General features: G+C 38.8%; 1 pseudogene; it reads right to left on the bottom strand.

Moving 5' to 3' along the window:
- Nucleotides 1–462: 462 nt before the first annotated feature.
- LOC118654411 overlaps nucleotides 463–19,360 on the bottom strand; it is a 100,252-nt pseudogene continuing 81,354 nt past the window's right edge.

Genomic DNA, 19,360 nt, shown 5'->3' with positions numbered 1-19,360 from the left:
GGGCCCTGACTCCACTGTGTGTGTGGCCATCTTGTGATGACATCACATGAGGGCGTCACGCAAGGGCGTGATGCCACCTAGTCTTTTATTATATAGGATGGATATGTCTTTGGTTCTCTGTCTTTTTCTTTATTTCTCTCTATTCTCTCTCTCTCTCTCTCTCTCTCTCTCTCTCTCTCTCTCTCTCTCTCTCTCTCTCTCTTCTTCCCCCTCCCCTTGCAAAGAACTTTATTAACCTTTGTTTCAAACTTTATTCCCAGGCTTCTTCAGCTCCATTAGCTGCAAAGAGTAACTTGTGTATAAGTAAATACTGAAAAGAGCTGCAGTGTCCAAGGAGCTTAGGCTTAAAAATATTAGGGATCTTGATTTTATCAGATCCATTTTAAAAAATTGAAAAAGCAGTCATAATATAAAATAGCAGTTCCCAGTAACTTAAGTTTATCTTCTTCAGAATTTGACAATTCAGTTTGCTGCATTCTTGGAAGCCTCATAAAAATTCACCAAAATATCTGGAAATTCATCATCCTCATCCTCTTCCATAACAATTGATGCTTTTCCACCTACAGATTGTTTGAGCAGAGCTTCAGCCATTCTCCTTAAACTAGTCAGACTGTCTGCACCAAACTGGTATAAGATGCTGGGTAGCACTCCTGTCACCTGCTCTGTCTCAGCATGACCTGTAATGATGAAAGTGTTTGCTGCCAGATATGTCTTAACTTTAGGGTTGTTAAAGTGGATCACTGTTTCTTGATTTGTGAACATATTCGCCTCTTCAATACCAGAGATATTGTTTACCCCTATCTTCTTTAAGGAGAACTGAAGTTTTTATCATCTGCTGTAGCTGTTCTGTGAGCCACAGTCTTCTTTCTGTGAGCAGTTCCTTTCTCACCAACATACACTTGTGCCTACCGTTTGGCTAGTTTCTCTTGGTTCGTGATAGTTGCTTTTATCTTGTTGGAGAGGAAACAGAGGCCACATGGGGGACAGGGTTGGTGCTCAGCAGGCTCTTGAGCAGACCAGCTGAGAACAGTGCACACATGCTGAGATGCAAGACAGCAGCTAGATCCAGCTATGTCTCTCTTTCTCTTCTCCTATCCCCCTACTTCACCTTTTCCTCCCTTTTACACTTCTTAGCTCTTTGTGTGATTCTGTTCTTTGAGTAGTTAAAATAGGGACAGAATGTATTTTATTTATTTTATCTGTTGAAGAAAATATTGCTTTTGTTCATTTAAAAGTGAATAAGCTGAATTAATTACTTTTGAATTCTTTTTTAAAGGCATCTGAATTTAATTATATTTTAATTATATATTCATAGCCAAGGCCAAATCAAATGCTTCTGCAGAGCTGTAAACTATATCAAGTGGAAAGACTTCATATCATAATTCCAATGAATTTATCATCACAGAATGAACATAAATATGAAAGTTTTACATTCACATGTATAGGAAACCCTGCTATTCCAATTTTCGATTTTCTAAATATCTGATTTCTAGTCATGCAAAAACATGCTCTAACCTCTATGAAACATGTTAATACAATAATTACAATCTTGCTTGTATTTTGCATTCATGATATTGTGAATGTAATATCTGTATGAACAGTATGAACAGGTATCCTTAATCTTAATACCTGAGATGATACTGATTCATAATGAACAAATGCAGCAAATGGGCAGGAGATTTAAAAAAATCTATTGGAAATACAGGGGTGGGAAAAATTAGGTATACAGTTGTTTGTATGGAAAAATATATATTACAAGAATAAATTCAAGAATAAACTCTGTGTTTTGCTTACTCACGACTGTAAACATACTTTTGCTCACCTCACCCTTTTATAGTGACCTTGGACAACTTAATCTCTCTTGATTTCCTCATAAATAAAATGCATACAATTCTAGAACGTTTCTTATAGCATACAGGTATACCTCATCTTATTGTGCTTCTCTTTATTGCACTTTGCAGATAATGTTTTTCGTTTTTGTTTTTGTTTTGTTTTTACAAATTGAAGGTTTGTGGTAACCCTGAGTAGAGCAAGTATCTGGGCATGATTTTTCCAACAGACTTAGATGTTGGTTAGCAATACAATATTTTTAATTAAGGTATGCACATTTTTAAATATATATTTTTATTATTTTTTATCTTTTTATTTCAGAGAGGAAAGAAGAGGAAGAGAGAGATAGAAACATCAATGATGAGAAAGAATCATTGCTTAGATGCCTCCTGCATGCCCCCCATCCCCCACCGGGGATTGAGCCCACAACCTGGGCATATACCCTGACCAGGAATCAAGCCATGACCTCCTGGTTCATCGATCGACACTCAACAACTCATCCACACTGGCCGAGTAAGGTATGCACAATTTTTAGACATAATGCAATTGCACACTTAGTAGACTATAGTATAGTGTAAACATAACTTTTATATGCACTAAGAAACCAAAAAATTCATGTGACTCACTATATTGTGGTGGTCTAGAACCAAATACACAATATCTCTGAGGTATGCCTGTGTATTATAGGATTAAATATAACAAGATTTTGAAAGCACATGCAATGCCTGGTATATAGCTAGCACTTCATCAAAGGGGGAAGACATTGCAGATTTGGAGGCTCAGTGTGCACATTGGCTTAGAGGAAGGAATTCAGAGGGCATGTCAGGAAAAGAGAAGATATTGGCTATAGTTGTGCTGGAGAGTGAATTTAGTAAATCTTCTTTTTACTTATAGAAAATAGGATTGGTCACACTTCAACTATACCTCATCAAGTCTTCAGAGTAGCCACCAGATTTAAACATCCCTTTCATTTTTGGAGTGAAGGGAGGGAGGGTGTGAGAGGCAGTTCCTTGTCGATCTTGTGTGCAACACAGAAAGAAAGAAGGTGTTATCAGGCCCACAGTAACTTGGACTTCTATTAGCAAGGTCAGAGTGCTGGATCAATGGTCTGTCTCTGTCCTTCCAAGCAGGGACATGGCTGAAATATTCTGGATATAGAATGAGAATGTGTTCTTCAATGGTGAGTCTATGAGCTGATGGCTATGTCAGGTCTATCTGCTGATGCTATATAAGAAGGTGGAACTTAAACATGAGATGCTGATTGGTATAATATAGTGGTTAAGGGCACAGATTTTAAGGGCACAGATCCTACAGCCACACTGCCTGCATTCACTTACTAGGAGTGTGACCTTGAGTAAATGACCCTCTCTGCGACTCAGTTATTTGTTTGAAAAGTGGGGACAATAATAGTTCCTCCTTCATGGGGTTTGTGGTGAGAATTAAATAAGATAATATTATGTAAAACACTTAGAATGTTGCCTACCAGATCATGAATGCTGCCTATATTCCATTATCAGCTCCTCTTTTAATCATTCCATTATCAGCTTCTCTTTTGATCAGAATAATCTTCATGGGCCCAGGGAGAACACATCCCCATATACAAAAAAGAAGTATCATGCATTCTCTCTCTGGTCCTAGCTTGGGTGGGGCATAACAAAAGCCATAAGACAATGGCATTGACACCAGAGAGACTTTGCAAATGACTATAGAAACCAGACAGAGATTAATCCTGAAATCCTGGGTTGTGTAGGGGCACTCTTCCTCTCCAGGCTGCAGTGAAACTTGAAATTTTCTGTCATCATGCTTTAATGTTTTCAAAAAAGTCCCTCTAGAAATGAACAAATTACCCACGAAGAATAACACATTAACCCATTAGCTGGATGAACACTTTAGCAGATTACTTTGATCAGATTACTTAACTTCAGGAAGCTCGACCGTAAAGCCAGCAGATGAAGGAAGGTTAAATGGTGCTGAACGGAAAGAGGGAAAGGGCATCTGAAGGGCTGCTGAGGGCTAAAGCCTGGCAAAACCAGCACCTGCATGGTTTATTTTCTCTATTTTTTTCATATTCCATACATCACATAGTGTAGGGCCAGGCACACAATCAACAGATGTTTATGAAGTACCTGCTAAGTAAATAAGTACCTGTAGTGGACAGAAGTCTCCAAACGCTTCAGGGATATTCTATCTTGCACCCAAAAAACTACCAACTAGGTCTGTAGTATAACTTGAAGTCAGGTAGTGTGATACCTTCAACTTCGTTCCTTTTTCTCATGATTGCTTTGGCTATTTTGGGGTCTTTTGTGGTTCCATACAAATCTGCTGATTTCTCATTCTATTTCTTTAAAAAGTGACATTGGGATTTTGATGGGTATTGCATTAAATCTGTATATTGTTTTGGGTAATATGGCCATTTTAACTATGTTGATTCTTCCAGTCCATGAACACAGGATATTTTTCCATTTTGTTGTACCTTTTTCAATCTCTTTTAATAATGCTTTGTAATTTTCAGTATATAGGTATTTCACATTCTTTTTAAGTTTATTCCTAGGTATTTTATTCAAATTATACTACAAAGCTCTGATAATTAAAACAGCATGGTATTGGCAGAGAAACAGACACAAAGATCAATGAAACAGAATAGATAATACAGCTATAAAACCACATGTATATGGACAGATAATTTTTGACAAAGGAGCCAGAAATGCACATTGGAGTAAAGATAGTCTCTTCAATAAATGGTGCTAGGAAAACCGGAAAGCCACATGCAAACGAACAAAACTGGATTACAGTTTGTTCCTATGTACAAAAATTAATTCAAAATGGATCAAGGACCTAAACATAAGACCTGAAGCAAGAAGTTACATAGAAGAAAATATAAATATCAAACTTATGGACCTGGGTCATAGAGAAGAGCATTTTATGGACTTGATCCCAAAGACAAGGGAAGTAAAGGCAAAAAATAAGTGAATGGGACTATATCAAATTGAAGAGCTTCTGCACAGCAAAAGAAACAGACAAAACAAAACAAACAAGCAGCCAACCAGATGGGAGGTGATATTTGCAAATAGTAGCTCTGACAAAGGTTTAATTTCCAAAATACATAAAGAATTCTTAAAACTCAACACCAAACAAACAAACAATCCAGTCAAAAAGTGGATAGAGGACCTGAAAATACACCTCTCCCAAGAAGACATACAAACAATCAATAGATATATGAAAAGATGTTCAGCCTCACTGGCAATTAGGGAAATAAATCAAAACTACAATGAGATACCACCTCACACCTGTTAGAGGGCCATTATCTACAAGACAAACAATAACAAGTGTTGTAGACATTGTGGAAAAAAGGGAAACCCTCATTTACTGCTTGTGGGAATGTAGACTGGTACAACCACTATGGAAAGCAGTCTGGAGATTCCTCACTCAAAATATTGAGAATTGAGCTGTCAAATGACCCAGCAACCCCACTCCTGGGTATATACCTGGAAAATTCGAAATCATGCATTTGCAAAGATACATGCACCCCTATGATCATTGCAGCATTATTCACGGTGGCTAAGACATGGAAACAAGGAAAGTGTCCCATGATAGAGGACTGGATAAAGAAGATGTGGTACAAATCCACAATGGAATACTACTCAGCCATAAGAAAAGATGAAATAGCACCATTTGCAACAACATGGATGGACCTTGAGAACATTATGCTACGTGAAATAAGTCAGACAGAAAAAGCTAAGAGCCATATGATTTCACTCATATGTGGGGTATAAAACTGAAACTTATGAACACAAACATCAGAGTGGTGGTTGCCAGAGAGAAGGAAGTGGGAGGGAGAAGGGGGTTCTAATATGAGGAGAAGATTTGACATTGGGTTTTAGGCACACAGTGCAATACAAAGATCTTGTAACATAGACATGCACACACGAAACCTATATGTTCATGTTGACCAATGTCACCTCAATCTATTTAATAAATAAATTTTTTAAAAAACTACTGACTAGAGAGGGTTAAATACTGGATGTTGACCTGCTTCATAGGGTGAGGCAAGCACTTGAGGCTGGGAACAAAGCATGTACTAATAAAGTACTCAAAAAACAAGTGGAGTATAATGATGGGCACTCCAGAATCAAACAGGGGTAGAAGATCCAAGCATAGAGGTAATACACATTCAAGAAAATGGTGAGGCAAGATTGATCCCAAGAACCAGGAGAAAGCTGAGTTTCCAAGAGAGAGGAAATTAAGAAAAGAAGTAACTTTTTTATTGAGTGCCTTCTTTGTGTCAGGCACTTTCACTGATCTTATCTAATGTATTCCTCCCAATAAGGCCAATAGTAATCGTCTCTATTTTTTATAAGTGGGACAGCTAATCATCAGAAAAGCTAGGCAAAAGTAGCATACTGAAATCACAGTGCACAGACTTGGACCTAGTCTACTTGGGCTTAAGTCCTGGCTCTGTCACTTATTAGTTGAGTGGTCATAGGCAAGTAATGTAACCTCTCTGTTCTTCAGTTCCCTCAGAGAATCAATATAGTACCATCAAAGTTCCCCGGGAAAACATAATTTTCTATATTATTCCTTTCCAGGCATATGACACTGAGTCATAAGAAATAACAGCAATGGAAAAAGGCCAGATGCACACTGGTGTACTTGAGCTAAGTACAAAAGGAGATGTAGAGTTATTTTTAAGATACACTTTATTTCTAAAGTGCTTTCTGAGCCTTAAATATACTGTACAGTCATATCGGTAAAGGAAAACAGAAAGTTACCTAAGTTCTGAAAACACTTGATAAGAGTAAATGAATGTGCATGATTTCCCTGATCAGAGACCTTCATTCCAATTTGATGCAAGCCATAAATGAAATGACTTAGCTGACTATGTCAGTCCCCCATGAACATTTGTTTATATCTAAAAACTTCTACACATAATTGCTGTCTCTTCTCAGGGGAGGCCCAGCTGGGATAACAAGAAGTGTTGTAAGGTTCTATGGAGGTGTGATCACCGTTACGGCATGAATCTGGCACTGCATGTCCGCACTCTGTCTGCCTTGGCAATTGGATCCATCAGTTTCCCTCTTTCACATAGCTAAAATTAGCTAACGAGACAGCAGAAGTCTTGGGAAAGAGAATACAGAGCTGTAAATAACATTCAGATCTGGTATGCCATGGAACAAAGACCCCAAGTCCACTTTGCTCCTGAGTCATAGTCTGTAATTACACCGTAGTTATGGTGTTCTTTCAAAAAGGCAATGATAGTACCATCTGATTATCTGAGAGAAGGGTGTGGATGGAAATAAGTCAGGATCAAGGACATACCAAAAAAATGCCAATTTTCCTTAATCAGTTTTTTAAACCTTTTATTATTGTGAAAACAATATAGATTTGCTTTTATAAATAAATTAATCTTCACCCAATGATATTTTTCATTTTTTAGAAAGAGTGGAAGGGAGGGAACGAGACAGAGAGAGAGAGAAACATTGATGTGAGAGAGACATTGATTGATTGCCTTCCACACATGCTATGACCAGGGGCCTGGGACCAAGCCTAATCAGAGCCTAGGATCAAGAGCAGCTGAGGTACATGCTCTTGACCAGGATAGAACCCATGACCCTTAAGTCCATGGGTTGATGCTCTAACCACTGAGAAAAACCAGCTAGGGAGATATTTCTTTTTAATAAAACAATTTATTGAGTTATGATTGACATAAAAAGCTGTACATATTTTATATGTGCAATTTGATGAGTTAAGTATACACTTGTGGAACCATTACCACCATCAAGGCCATAAACATATACACCACTTCTTTGTTTCTTATTTGTTGTTGTTGCTGTTTGGTGATAAGAAAACAATATAAGATCTACCCTCTTAGCAAATTTTAAGTATATGGTATTATTAGAGATAGGCACTATTCTGTATAGTATATTCAGAAATTATTTGTTTTGCATCACTGAAACTTTGTAACCTGTAACTATGACCTACCTATTTCCCTTTCTCCCAAGCCCCTTGAAACCACCATTTTAGTCTTTGCTTCAATAAGTTTGACTATTTTAGATTCCTCATATATGGAATGGGTTATTACATAGTATTTGTCCTTTGGTGTCTGACTTATTTAACTTAGCATGATGTCTTTCAGGTCCATTTATTTTGGCATAAGTGGCAGGATTTGTCTTTTTAAAAGCTGAATTATATTCCATTGATTATTGCATTTATTCTTTAAACGGACACTACTAAAACTGCTTTTAGTTATCTTGTCAGAAACATTTTTTTTTCAGAAGCCTTGTAAAAAAGACTTTCCTAAACTCATTACAGAACCTATATGTGTTCCATTCACTGAGAGAATATTAGAACTCTTTTAGTGTCTTCTTAAATATACCTTTATTATAAGCCTTGTGAAATGTTTCAGGACATGTATGTTTTATTATAATTTTTTATTTTCTTTTATTTTTACTTTATATTTATTGTTTACACTATTGTAGATGTCCCACTTTCCCTCTTTGCCCACATCCCCTGAACCCTCGCCCCCCGCCCCTTACCTTTGGCCACCACCACACTGTTGTCTGTGTCTATGGCTTATGCATATACTAGAGGCCCGGGGGTCCCTCAACCAGGCCTGTACCCTCTGGCAGTCCAGGATCCCTTGGGGGATGTCTGCCTGCCTGCTTAGGCCCAATTGGGCAGGCAGACATCCCTCTTGCAACCCAGGGCTCTCACAGTTCAGGACCCCTTGCTCCTTACTGCCCACCTGCAGCAGAGGCTCTCACCACTGCTGCTGGGCTCGCCAGTCATGAGCCCGGCTTCTGGCTGAGTGGCAATCCCCCTGTGGAAGGGCACTGACCACCAGGGGGCAGCTCCTGCATTGAGCGTCTGCCCCCTGGTGGTCAGTGCGTATCATAGCGACCTGTCATTACACTGTTTGGTTGATTTGCATATTAGCCTTTTATGATATAAGATTTTCTTTGGCTAATCTCTTCACCTTCTTACATCCAGTCCCCCACCCCCATCCCCTCTGACAGCTGTTAGTCTGTATGCTTCTGGACTTATTTTGTTTGTCAGTTTATTTTGTTCATTAGATTCCACATATAAATGAGATTATATGGTATTTGTCTTTCACTGGCTTATTTTACAAGGCATAACCTTTTTTTTAATCCATTCATCCGTAGATGTACATTTAAGTTGTTTCCATATCTTGCCTATTGTGAATAATGCTTCAATGAATGTGGTGATGCATATATCTCTTCAAGATCCTGATTTCATTTCCTTTGGATTTATATCCAGAAATGGGATTGCTAGATCATATTGTAGTTCTATTGTTTAACTTTTTGGAGAACATTCATACTTCTTTTTATTGTGATTGTACCAAATTACATTCCCACCAACAGTGCATAAGGGAACCCTTTTCTCCACATCCTCACCAACACGATATCTTTAGATGATTTAAAAAAAAAATAATAGCACATACTAACAGTTTGAGGTTTTAATTATTCATTACTTTGATAATTAGTGATGTTGAGCACCTTTTCATATATCTGTTGGCTATTTATATGTCTTCTTTAGAGAAATATCTACTCAGGTCTTTTCATCAATTTTTAATCCAGTTTTGTTTGTTTTTTTGAAATTGTGTTGTATGAATGCCTTGTATATTTTGGATATTAACCCACTAATAGATATATGGTTTATAAACATTCTCTTATTCAGTAAATTGCCTTTCATTTGTTGGTTTTTTTATTTACAGAACTATTTTGATGCAATCTCAAGTGTTTATTTTTTTATTTTGCTGTTATATATAAAAAAAAAAATAATTGCCAAGACCAATGTCAAGAGCTTTACCCCTGTTTTCCTCTAGGAGTTTAATGGTCTCAGATCTTCAGTTTAAGTCTTTAATCCATTTGGAGTTGATTTTAGTGTATCTATAATAATAAAAGCATAATATGCTACCTTCCAGACAACCTTCTGGACAAAGCCAGGGCTGAGAGGGCCATGCCCCTCTAGTAGTATAAGATTTAATTCCGTTGCATGTGAATATCTAGTTTTCCCAAAAACATTGCTGAACAATTTTGACTAAGTATGTGTGGGCCTATTTCTTGGCTCTCTATTCTGTTCCATTGGTGTCTGTATCTGTTTTTAATGCCAGTGCCATATTATTTTGATTGCCATAGTTTTGTAATATAATTTAAAATTATAACTCATAATTTAAAAGCCTCTAGCTTTGATTTTCTTGCTAGAAATTTCATTGGCTACTCAGGAACTTTTGTGGTTCCATATAAATTTTAAGATTTTTTTCTATTTCTGTGAAAAACTCCATTGGAATTTTTGATAGGATTACACTAAATCTATAGGATGCTTTGGGTAAATATGGACATTTTAACAATATTCTTTTAAAAAATGTTTTTATTGATTTAAGAGGGAGAGAGAGAGAAACATCAATGATGAGAAATAATCATCCATTGGCTGCCTCCAGCACACAGGCCACTGGAGCTGGAGCCTGCAAACCACGCATGTGCCCTAACTGAAAATTGAACCGTGACCTCCTGGTTCATGGATCAATACTCAACCACTGAGCCACACTGACTGGGCAACAATATTAATTCTTTCATTTTATGAACACAGGGTATCTTTCCATTTATTTGTATTTACTTTAACTTTTTCATCAATATTTTATAATTTTTAGTGTACAGATCTTTTACCTCCTTGGTTAAATTTATTCCCAAATATTTCATTGTTTTGATGCTAATTCAACTGGGATTAATGTCATAATTTATATTTTAGATAGTTTGTTCTTAGTGTATAGACATGCAAATGATTTAGGTATGTTAACTATGTATCTTGCAATTTTACAGAATTTGTTTATGAATTCTAATAGTTTTATGGTGTTTAGAGTTTTCTATATATAAAATCATGTCATCTGCAAACAGCTTTTACTGCATCTCATAAGTTTTGGTGTGTTGCATTTTCATTTTCATTTGTCTCATGATTTTTATTTCTACTTTTACTCCTTCCCGTGTTGTTCAGAAGTGTACTGCTTAATTTCCACATATTAGTAATCTAATAATTTTAATTGGAAAAATGAATCTTTTTCATTTGAATTATTATAGAAGGTAAACACAACTGTTTTTTACCTTCATTAACAAATTTTAACTTGAAAATAAACTTATTTAATATCTGTATATTTGGCATATAATGTTACATAATTCAAAGGGTAGTTGGAGGATTAAATGTGCTTACAAAATTTAGTTTTAAATATTTTTTAATATATTTTTATTGATTTCAGAGAGGAATAGAGCAGGAGAGAGATAGAAACATCAATGATGAGAGAGAATCATCAATCTTCTGCCTCCTGCACATCCTTTCCTGGGGAATGTTTCTCTATCTCTCCATTTTGACTGTCTCTTTGTGTTTTTATTTTATTTTTTATGTATGAGGTATACCTGCTATGTCTCCCAGTCTTGGTAGGATGCCTTATGTAGTAGAAGTTCTTTGGAGTCCAGTGGTGCAATATCCTTGATCACCTGAGCTAGGAATTCCAGAAATGCCCCTTGAGTCAGTTATGTGGCCTATCCTGTTGTAATTGAGTCCTGATTGCTATTGGCCCATTCATGCATCATCAATTCTCAAGCTGGATGACTGTGTGGGCGGACCTCAACCATAGTGTATGAGCTGCTGTGCAGGTGCCAACACATGAAGCAGAATTGGTCTGGTGCCTACTGAGATCTCCCTTTGGATGTGCCACTTGTGAAGCTAATTAGATCCTACCCTCATGTTGTGTGAATCTGGTCACTGTGTGTGTTGGTTGGGGGCCTCTAGATAGGGACTCTCATGCAGGCCAATATCAGACACTGCCTGTGACTGGCCCTGGGCAACCTGTTTGGAGCCATACACAGTTTGTGGCTGCCTTTGCTTGGCCTGCCTGTGAGTAGAAAAGACCAAGCTGTGCACCAAGGCTGGCTTTTACCAGTCCTAAGTCCCAAGGACAGGTCAACAAAAGTCCCAAGTCACCCCAAAATGTGCCTCCCCATGCTTCTGCCTGCTGGCTGCCTGTTTGTTTCAGGCACTGAAAGAATCTCTGATGATACTTAAGTTGCATGAGGTAGATCTTCAGTGAATCACCAGGTAGCGGCCAGTGGTGTTCACCAGGTTGATACAGGTCTCAAACTCGGTATCAGTGCTGTGTCTGAGGTCACTCAGCAAATGTCCTGTAAGTCTAGCTGCCACTTGCTGGGTGCTTACACACCTTTGTGGCGAGGTCTCCGGGATTTTTCAGGTGAGGCCAGCAGAGTTTATCAGGCCCAAACAGACCAAGATTTGCCCACGTGAAAGGAGGATTTGCTCCACTCAAATGTGCGAGGGAAAAATGTTCCCCATCCTAGATCCCCACAACTCAGTGGGTCTCATATTCTTCCTGGAGCCAAATCTCAACAGAGCTGGACCTCTGGGAGTCAGGAGGATGGGCCTAGTAGATCTCCCATTACTGGGAGGTGCTGATCAGGCTCGGGTGAGGTGGTGGACTGGCCTCTGCCCCAGAGTCACACAACTCAGTCTGTCCCAGATTCTGTCCAGATCTTGGGAATGCAGACACTCCAAGAGTCATGAAGTGGGGGCTGGCAGGGTGCTCAGAGAGTGAGGCTAATGAGTCTCCCATGAGGGGAAGTAACAAGTTATGTTCAGGGAAAAATGGGGGGAATGACCACTGCTCTAAAGCCACAGAACTCAGACACTGGCACCCTCTAAGTCTGCCCAGACCTCTACACCCTGGCCCAGGTGGCTGACTCCTCAGCAGAGTGAAAGCTTGACAGGGAGTCCAGAGGGTCAGGCTATTGCATTCCCTCTGGCTGATTCCATATGAAGGAGAGTGCTCCACACAAGAAATATGGCATATGAGGTGTGGGGGTGGAATTCAGCTTAGGGATTCTGGCAGCTGTCCTTTCAACTGTCTCTCCAGAGCCACAAACCCCAGTCTCCTCCCAGTACTCTAGTCTTCTCCACATCCACCTGAGCCCAGAGTGAGTGTTTGTTACAAGATTTCAGGCCAGGAGGAATAGGGAAACTGAGACAGGAAAGTTAAAACAAGGCCAGTGTGGGCAATTTGCAGCCAGCTTGTAACAACCCATTATCTTTCCCAGCCAAGGACACTTGAGAGCAAATGGTTAACAACCCCCTTAATGAGAGAATGCAGAAAGGAAGGGGGAAAGGCATAAGGAAAAAGGGGCAGTTTTACTCCCTAAACAGAGAAACCAGCAGTCTCAAGGCTTGGCAAGATAAAGTTGCTAGGTCCTTCTCATGAATTTTGGGAAGGCCACAACAAAGTAAAAAAGGGATTTTGAGAATTAACCTGCACCAAAATAATCAGCAAAAGAATTTTGAAATCTATAGACAGGAAGGTATATAACACCTCAGACCCCACCCAACTCGCTCTTCAGATTCGCTGAGAGCTCATCTGTGCTTCATAAGCCAGATGTATAGGTTTGCTTGCTTTGCTTTTTTAATAAAGGTTCATGCTTTAATTGATCTAATATATTGGCTTTTCACAATGCAGTCAAGGTCTCTTGTATAAATTCATTTGTATGAGAGACCTTGACTGCATTGTGAAAAGTCAATATACTAAAGCGGTGTTTGGTAATATAGAGAGGTGTTTGGTAACACCTCTCTGGTGTCCAAGCGAAGTGCCTCTAATAGTTGTGATCAAAATGTTGTGCACTGGTCTTTTAAGAGGATGCCTGTGTCTTTGGTGGACTCCCATCTCTAACTGGTGGACATCATCCCCACTGATTTCAGAGCCTGATGTTATGTGGGTGCCTTTTCTTGGCTCTGGTACTCTGAGCTGGGGAGGCTGGCTTAGAGTTGAGACCGCATGCTTCGCAGGGGGAACCTTTGTAGCTGAGATATCTCTCCAGCATCTCAGCCACCACCCATGGGAGAAAGGCAGCACTTTTTACATCTCTGACCATCTTACCAGTCTCTATGTGGCTTTTTCTATAAATCCTTAGTAATAAGACTTCTTATTACTAAGAAGTAGTGGGTTATTCATGTTGATTGCTCTATATTTTAGTTGTGATTCCAGTTTGATACTGGGAAGACGTGAGTGCAATATCCACCTACACCACCACCATCTTGAATTGTAAAAAGAAATTTTTGTAGTACAATATTACTCTAATTGGTTAGCTATATAATATAGACACATGGCACATATTCATTTCCATTTTTTCCACACACATTTTTACTTTCTAATTGTAATATGAGCACAAAGAATTTAAATCATGGCTTGAGAGTCTGTATCATTGCCTCCAGCACTGTTGATTTTTAACATATTCTTTGATAAATTATCTACCATCTTATTCCTTCTGCTATACATATCTTCTCTCTAAAAAGAATATGGACAATTCACAAGTATGCTTTAAATGTTCAAGGAAGGAAATGAACTAATACTCTTTATACTATCCTTTATATTTTTTTAAAAAACTTTAGTGTTGAAAATATTACATATGTCCCCCTTTTCCCCCATTGCCATCTCCCACCCTCCTACCCACACCCCCAGGCCTTCATCACCCTATTGTCTCTGGGTTAACAAATAATGATAAAAAAAGATTATCATACTGGGTCTGATATTTTTTTCTTAATGTTCAACCTTGTAAAATAAAATCCTCTGATTAAAGGGCATCTTGAATTTTGTCAGTAACATTTTCAGAAGGTGGCATGGTTGGGGAATGAAGTGGTCAGGTTAATGGGGGGAAAGAAATGCTTCTTTTTTTCTTTATGCTATAAAACCCTTCTCTACTCATGTTGTGCCAGCAGAGTAAACTCCTCTTCACTCCTGGATGAGGGTGACATATGCACTAATTCATCTAAGTTCTTAGTTATGGATGTTTAGAAATCCAACTCTTTACCAACTGACATCATCAACCCTGGTGGCATTTCACTTATAAAGTGGTTCATACAGTTCCTAAATTTAGGTTATCTTGGGTAACTCTGGCTGAGCAGAATAACCTTGAGGAGAGGTAAAAGGGGAGCGAGCACTGAATATTTCTCAAACCATTCTATCTTCTCATGTTCCACATGAAAATGTAATTCTGTTTTTGTAAAGTTCTTTGAGCAAATGATTGAGGTATCCTTAAGTCTTAACTGGGGCAAGGTCAACCTGTTACTGTGCTGAGGTGTGACACCAAAGACCTTTATGACAGGGCAAGGTGGTATCAATTCTGCCTCCCACACAGGGCTTATATGGCTCACTTCCCTTCTCCAGGCCGTGTTTTCTTCATCAGTAATGGTGTGGCCTGCTCTTTGGATTATTATTTTTTAAATTACCTTGTCAAATGTGATCATCCTCCCTTTGGTGCCCTCACTGTACATTGGACCCAACCCAATCCCTTCACTGTCTCCTCTGTCTGCTAACACACTGCTACATCTCTGCTTCCCTCACTATGTGGTGAATGCCTTCAGAACAGAAACTATATCTTACTTATATTTGCATTATGGTTATTTGAATTTGGTGAGCATTCAAAAATGTTTGATGAATAAATGAATGAAGAAAAGAACAAATGAGCTCCCCACTCCAGGTCAAATACCTCCTCACTCCAATTAAAACCCAATTTTGTTTAGGTTTAAGATTAGATAACAGAATGATTCAGAAGAACATACGAAATTATAGACAAGTGCATTAACTATCTCATTTCGTATGCAGCCTCTCCCAATTCCCCACCCCCATGTTTGTTTCCTTCATGGCCTAAGATCTGTTTTCCTCTTTTTTAAGGCAAAGAAAGAAAAATTTACATTTGAACTTCTCCACTAGCCTGTATCAAAGTTTATTCTAAAAGCAACAAAAACATTCTAGCTCCTTAGAGAAAATAAATATATGGGACAGTATATGTCACGGTTGGTACATGCAACCTTTTTATAATAACCTGCACCCTTTCTCCCAGATGCACGCACATACAAAAAGAACACGCACAGTAATGTGCCACAACCAGCAAATCAAAGCCACACAGTGAAAGAATCCCTTCACTTCCAAAACCATTGATGTCTGCAATTTACGTATATGAAATATTTCTGAGCAACTTCAACCGCTTTATCCCGATGTGGGAAGACCTAGGCATCCAGCCTTGGAGTGCAGGTCTCCTGGGCCGTGTAGGCTTCCCCAGATTTCACCTGCAACTGTAACTGCTGCCAGTTGCTTGAAGATTCTAGTTGCCCTGGTGACAATTAAGTGGGAGGGTAACTGTAATTACATTTAGACCTTTACATTTTATATAGGTCAGAGAAAAAAGCAACTTTAAAAAATGTAGTATACTTAAGTAGTACATTTATCAACATTTTTTCTTATATGCTTCTGGCATTTAAAAGGTCCAAACACTCAGGTACAAATATAAGACCTCATAATGCTGGTGATTTTCAGAGGGGGTGGGGATGGAAAGTTGGAAAGACTGTTGGTTTGTCTTAATATGGTTTCTATGAAATGATTCCTTTAATGGACCTAGAACAGCAGAACAAGGAGGACAGTATGAGGAAAGGCAGTGGAATTTAAATCGATGGTTCATAACAATGTGTAATGAATGACTAAGGCTTAAATCAAAGCCCAAAGGAAAAGAGCAGTCCAGCCTTGCCTGTAAAAGTCAAAAGTCAAAACATACATTAAAGTTGGCCCTCCCTGGTCAATACCAAAGAAGGGCTCATTGTCTTTTAAGGAAACATGCCACTGCAGCAAATGTTAATCACAAATGGATATTCTTTTTAAAGTTCATTTTATTATAGTTTATATTCACTATTATTTTGTATTAGTTTCAGTTGTACAACATAGTGGTTATGTTATCCGAGGATTACACAGGGGGGTTTGTTCCTACATTGTCAATCGAAGTGGGCTTATTGGGCCACCGCTGAAATAAGTATTTCCAGAGGCCCCCACGGGAAAATGAGATGTGATTGAAGACTTTACTTACACGGAGTTACATTCCTTGGGTTGTAAAGTTCTATGTTCCTTAATCCAGTCTCAGAAAAGGGGCAGCTGTGGATTCAGCAAAGCCAAAAGAAAGGCCAGTGTCCAGAGTGTCCATTCCATGGCAGAGCTGGGTACAGCATTAAGCTACTCATAGTCCATTAGTTCATTGTGTGGGTCCCACATGGCTCATGGCATATAGGGGAGCGTGCCCCTCCCCCCCAGGAGCACAGACAAGTGGCAAGAGAGAGAGAGCCAAGAGCCAAGAGAGAGCGCTCCTTTGTCCATGAGTTTAAATATTCAGGTTTCATGCCCTTGCAGTAGCCATACCTATTCTGGCCACTGACTTGTTTCCAGGTGTGAATGACAAGTAAGCAAATTCCCATATCACTCAGACCTTACTGGGTATGCATCTACACTACCTTTGTCCAGTCCTTTCCCCCATCGATCACCGGGGAACAGAGTTGGAAATTGTTAACTGAAGGTTCCTGGCAAAGCTGTATAAATAGCATGCTTCAATTATCCAGTTTCCCCTTTACTCCTTTCCGGTTAAATAATGACCAGATTATTACAACTGTATCAGTTAGACAATTATATACTTTACATAGTGGTCCCCCCCTAATAGTTCAAGTACCCACCCAGCTTAAAGGAGCACTTCTGTGCTCCTATACTGCATAATGCTCAAAGAACTGTACCCCCTGACTGTGCAACTGCATAATGTTGTGGGGGGGGGGCAATTTTCCCTTGGGTTTGTAGCTTCCAAGATCCCTAACCAAGGTCAATTTCTAGATGCTTATTCTTTCCAGAGAAAGCATTATAAGGAGAGGCATAAAGGTTCCTTCACAGAAGTATGGAAATTTGGTGACCATCTGGAAAGACACTGAAAGTTCCTCTTCTTCTTTCTGTCCCATTCCTGCTGTGCCATGTGCTGTGTGTGTGCAACTCGGCTGCATGCCCTGCCACCAAGAGTTGGCTGAATTTCAGTGGTAAAGAAGAAAGACATCACAGAACTGTGACTACTCCTTAATACTCCTGAATCCTATTATATATTTCTCAGCATGCTACTGTTACTGGACCCTTGATTAAAGTCCCTTTTAACACCATGGACACCCAGAATTAAAAGAATGTTGAATGTTGCCAATTGTCTTTGTTTCTTAGTCCTGAACTGAGTTACTATTCCTATGAGCACAGTACAATCTACATGCAACCTTGTTCTTTATATTTGGTATATTTGGAGTAAGTTATCTAACTTCTGAGATTCCTCAATCCCATCAACAGAGGCACTTTACTTCATTAAGATGTTTCCTACATTAGCAAGACATTCAATTTATTCTTCCTTTTGATCCTAAAGGAATGCTTACTAAGGGCTAAGTGTTACTTAAGTAGGCGGGGCCTAGGGTTTTCAAAATAAGTGACTCCTGCTGAGTGGTTAAAGGCTTTGTTTTACCAAAGGTGTGGTCAGTAAAAGTGAAATTATACTTAAATCCTCAGAGAACAGGCTGGTCCTCTACCCTGTAATGACCACTGCCTGCCTAAAAAACAATGAGACCACTTTGTTTCAATAAAATTCAGTATTTAAAACATCCAAGTGACTTTTTATTTCCAAAATTAACCTCTTCAATACCATTGCTTCACATTTTGGAACTCCTCCTAGGGAAATGCCATTAGAGCCAGTATCTCAGTCAGATCCACACCTAGTCGCTGAACAAAAACAGTATTACCCAGTTTGATTCCCCCCTCCCCGCCCCACGCACTGCTCGTCAGATTTGGCTTTTTTGAGACTGTGTGCCCTTACCAAAAAGTAAATTCACTCTCAAAATACCACACTCATAACTACTGAGGGTCATGAGAATAGGCTCTCAAGGCAGTTTCCAAATAAGTTGGCCAACATGTTAGGAGCTTGTGAATCCCACTGAATAATTGTATGGCCCCAAAAGAGATAGCGCTTATTTTTATATTTAAAACATGGAATGCTATTTAAATATTGAATAAGGTGTGCCCAGCTATAGTGGCTCAGTTGGTTGGAGCATCATCCCATACACCATAAAGTTGAGGGTTCAATTTCTAGTTGGGTGTGTGAGGAGGCAACTGATCAATGTTTCTCTCTCACATGGATGTTTCTTTCTCCCTTCCTCTCTAGAATTCAATAAAAACATATCCTTGGGTGAGGGTTAAATAAATAAATAAATGTAGGCTTTCTCGTTTTTAAATATAAAAACGGGGATGAAAACACTGAATTCAGAGGGCTATTGTGATAAAAATAAATGAGATATATGGATATATTTTATAATCCTCAAAGTGGACCTTCAAGAGTAAGATGCATGTGTATGTAGATAAGTAAATAAAAGTATATGCACATATCTACACAGTACATAAAATCAATGCTATTATATTCCTGTCTTTTATCTATACAGGAAACATGAGGAAGAGTTAAAGAGGATGAAAATGAAAGGAATCGACAGTTGAATTCAGATGGATTAAAAGAGTAGAAAGTGAATACAGTTTTAAAAGTACAATAGGATGACTTGAATTTTCCTAATGATTCACTTTTCCTATCTTAATGCCAAATGTGCAGTTAAAAAAGGTTAAATCCTCAAAAAGAGGACTACA

This window comes from Myotis myotis, unplaced genomic scaffold, assembly GCF_014108235.1.
Source record: "Myotis myotis isolate mMyoMyo1 unplaced genomic scaffold, mMyoMyo1.p scaffold_m19_p_4, whole genome shotgun sequence".
NCBI classification, from domain to species: Eukaryota; Metazoa; Chordata; class Mammalia; order Chiroptera; family Vespertilionidae; genus Myotis; species Myotis myotis.
The sequence above is the reverse complement of the archived record's forward strand: the minus strand, read 5'-3'. Positions and strand labels throughout refer to the sequence as shown.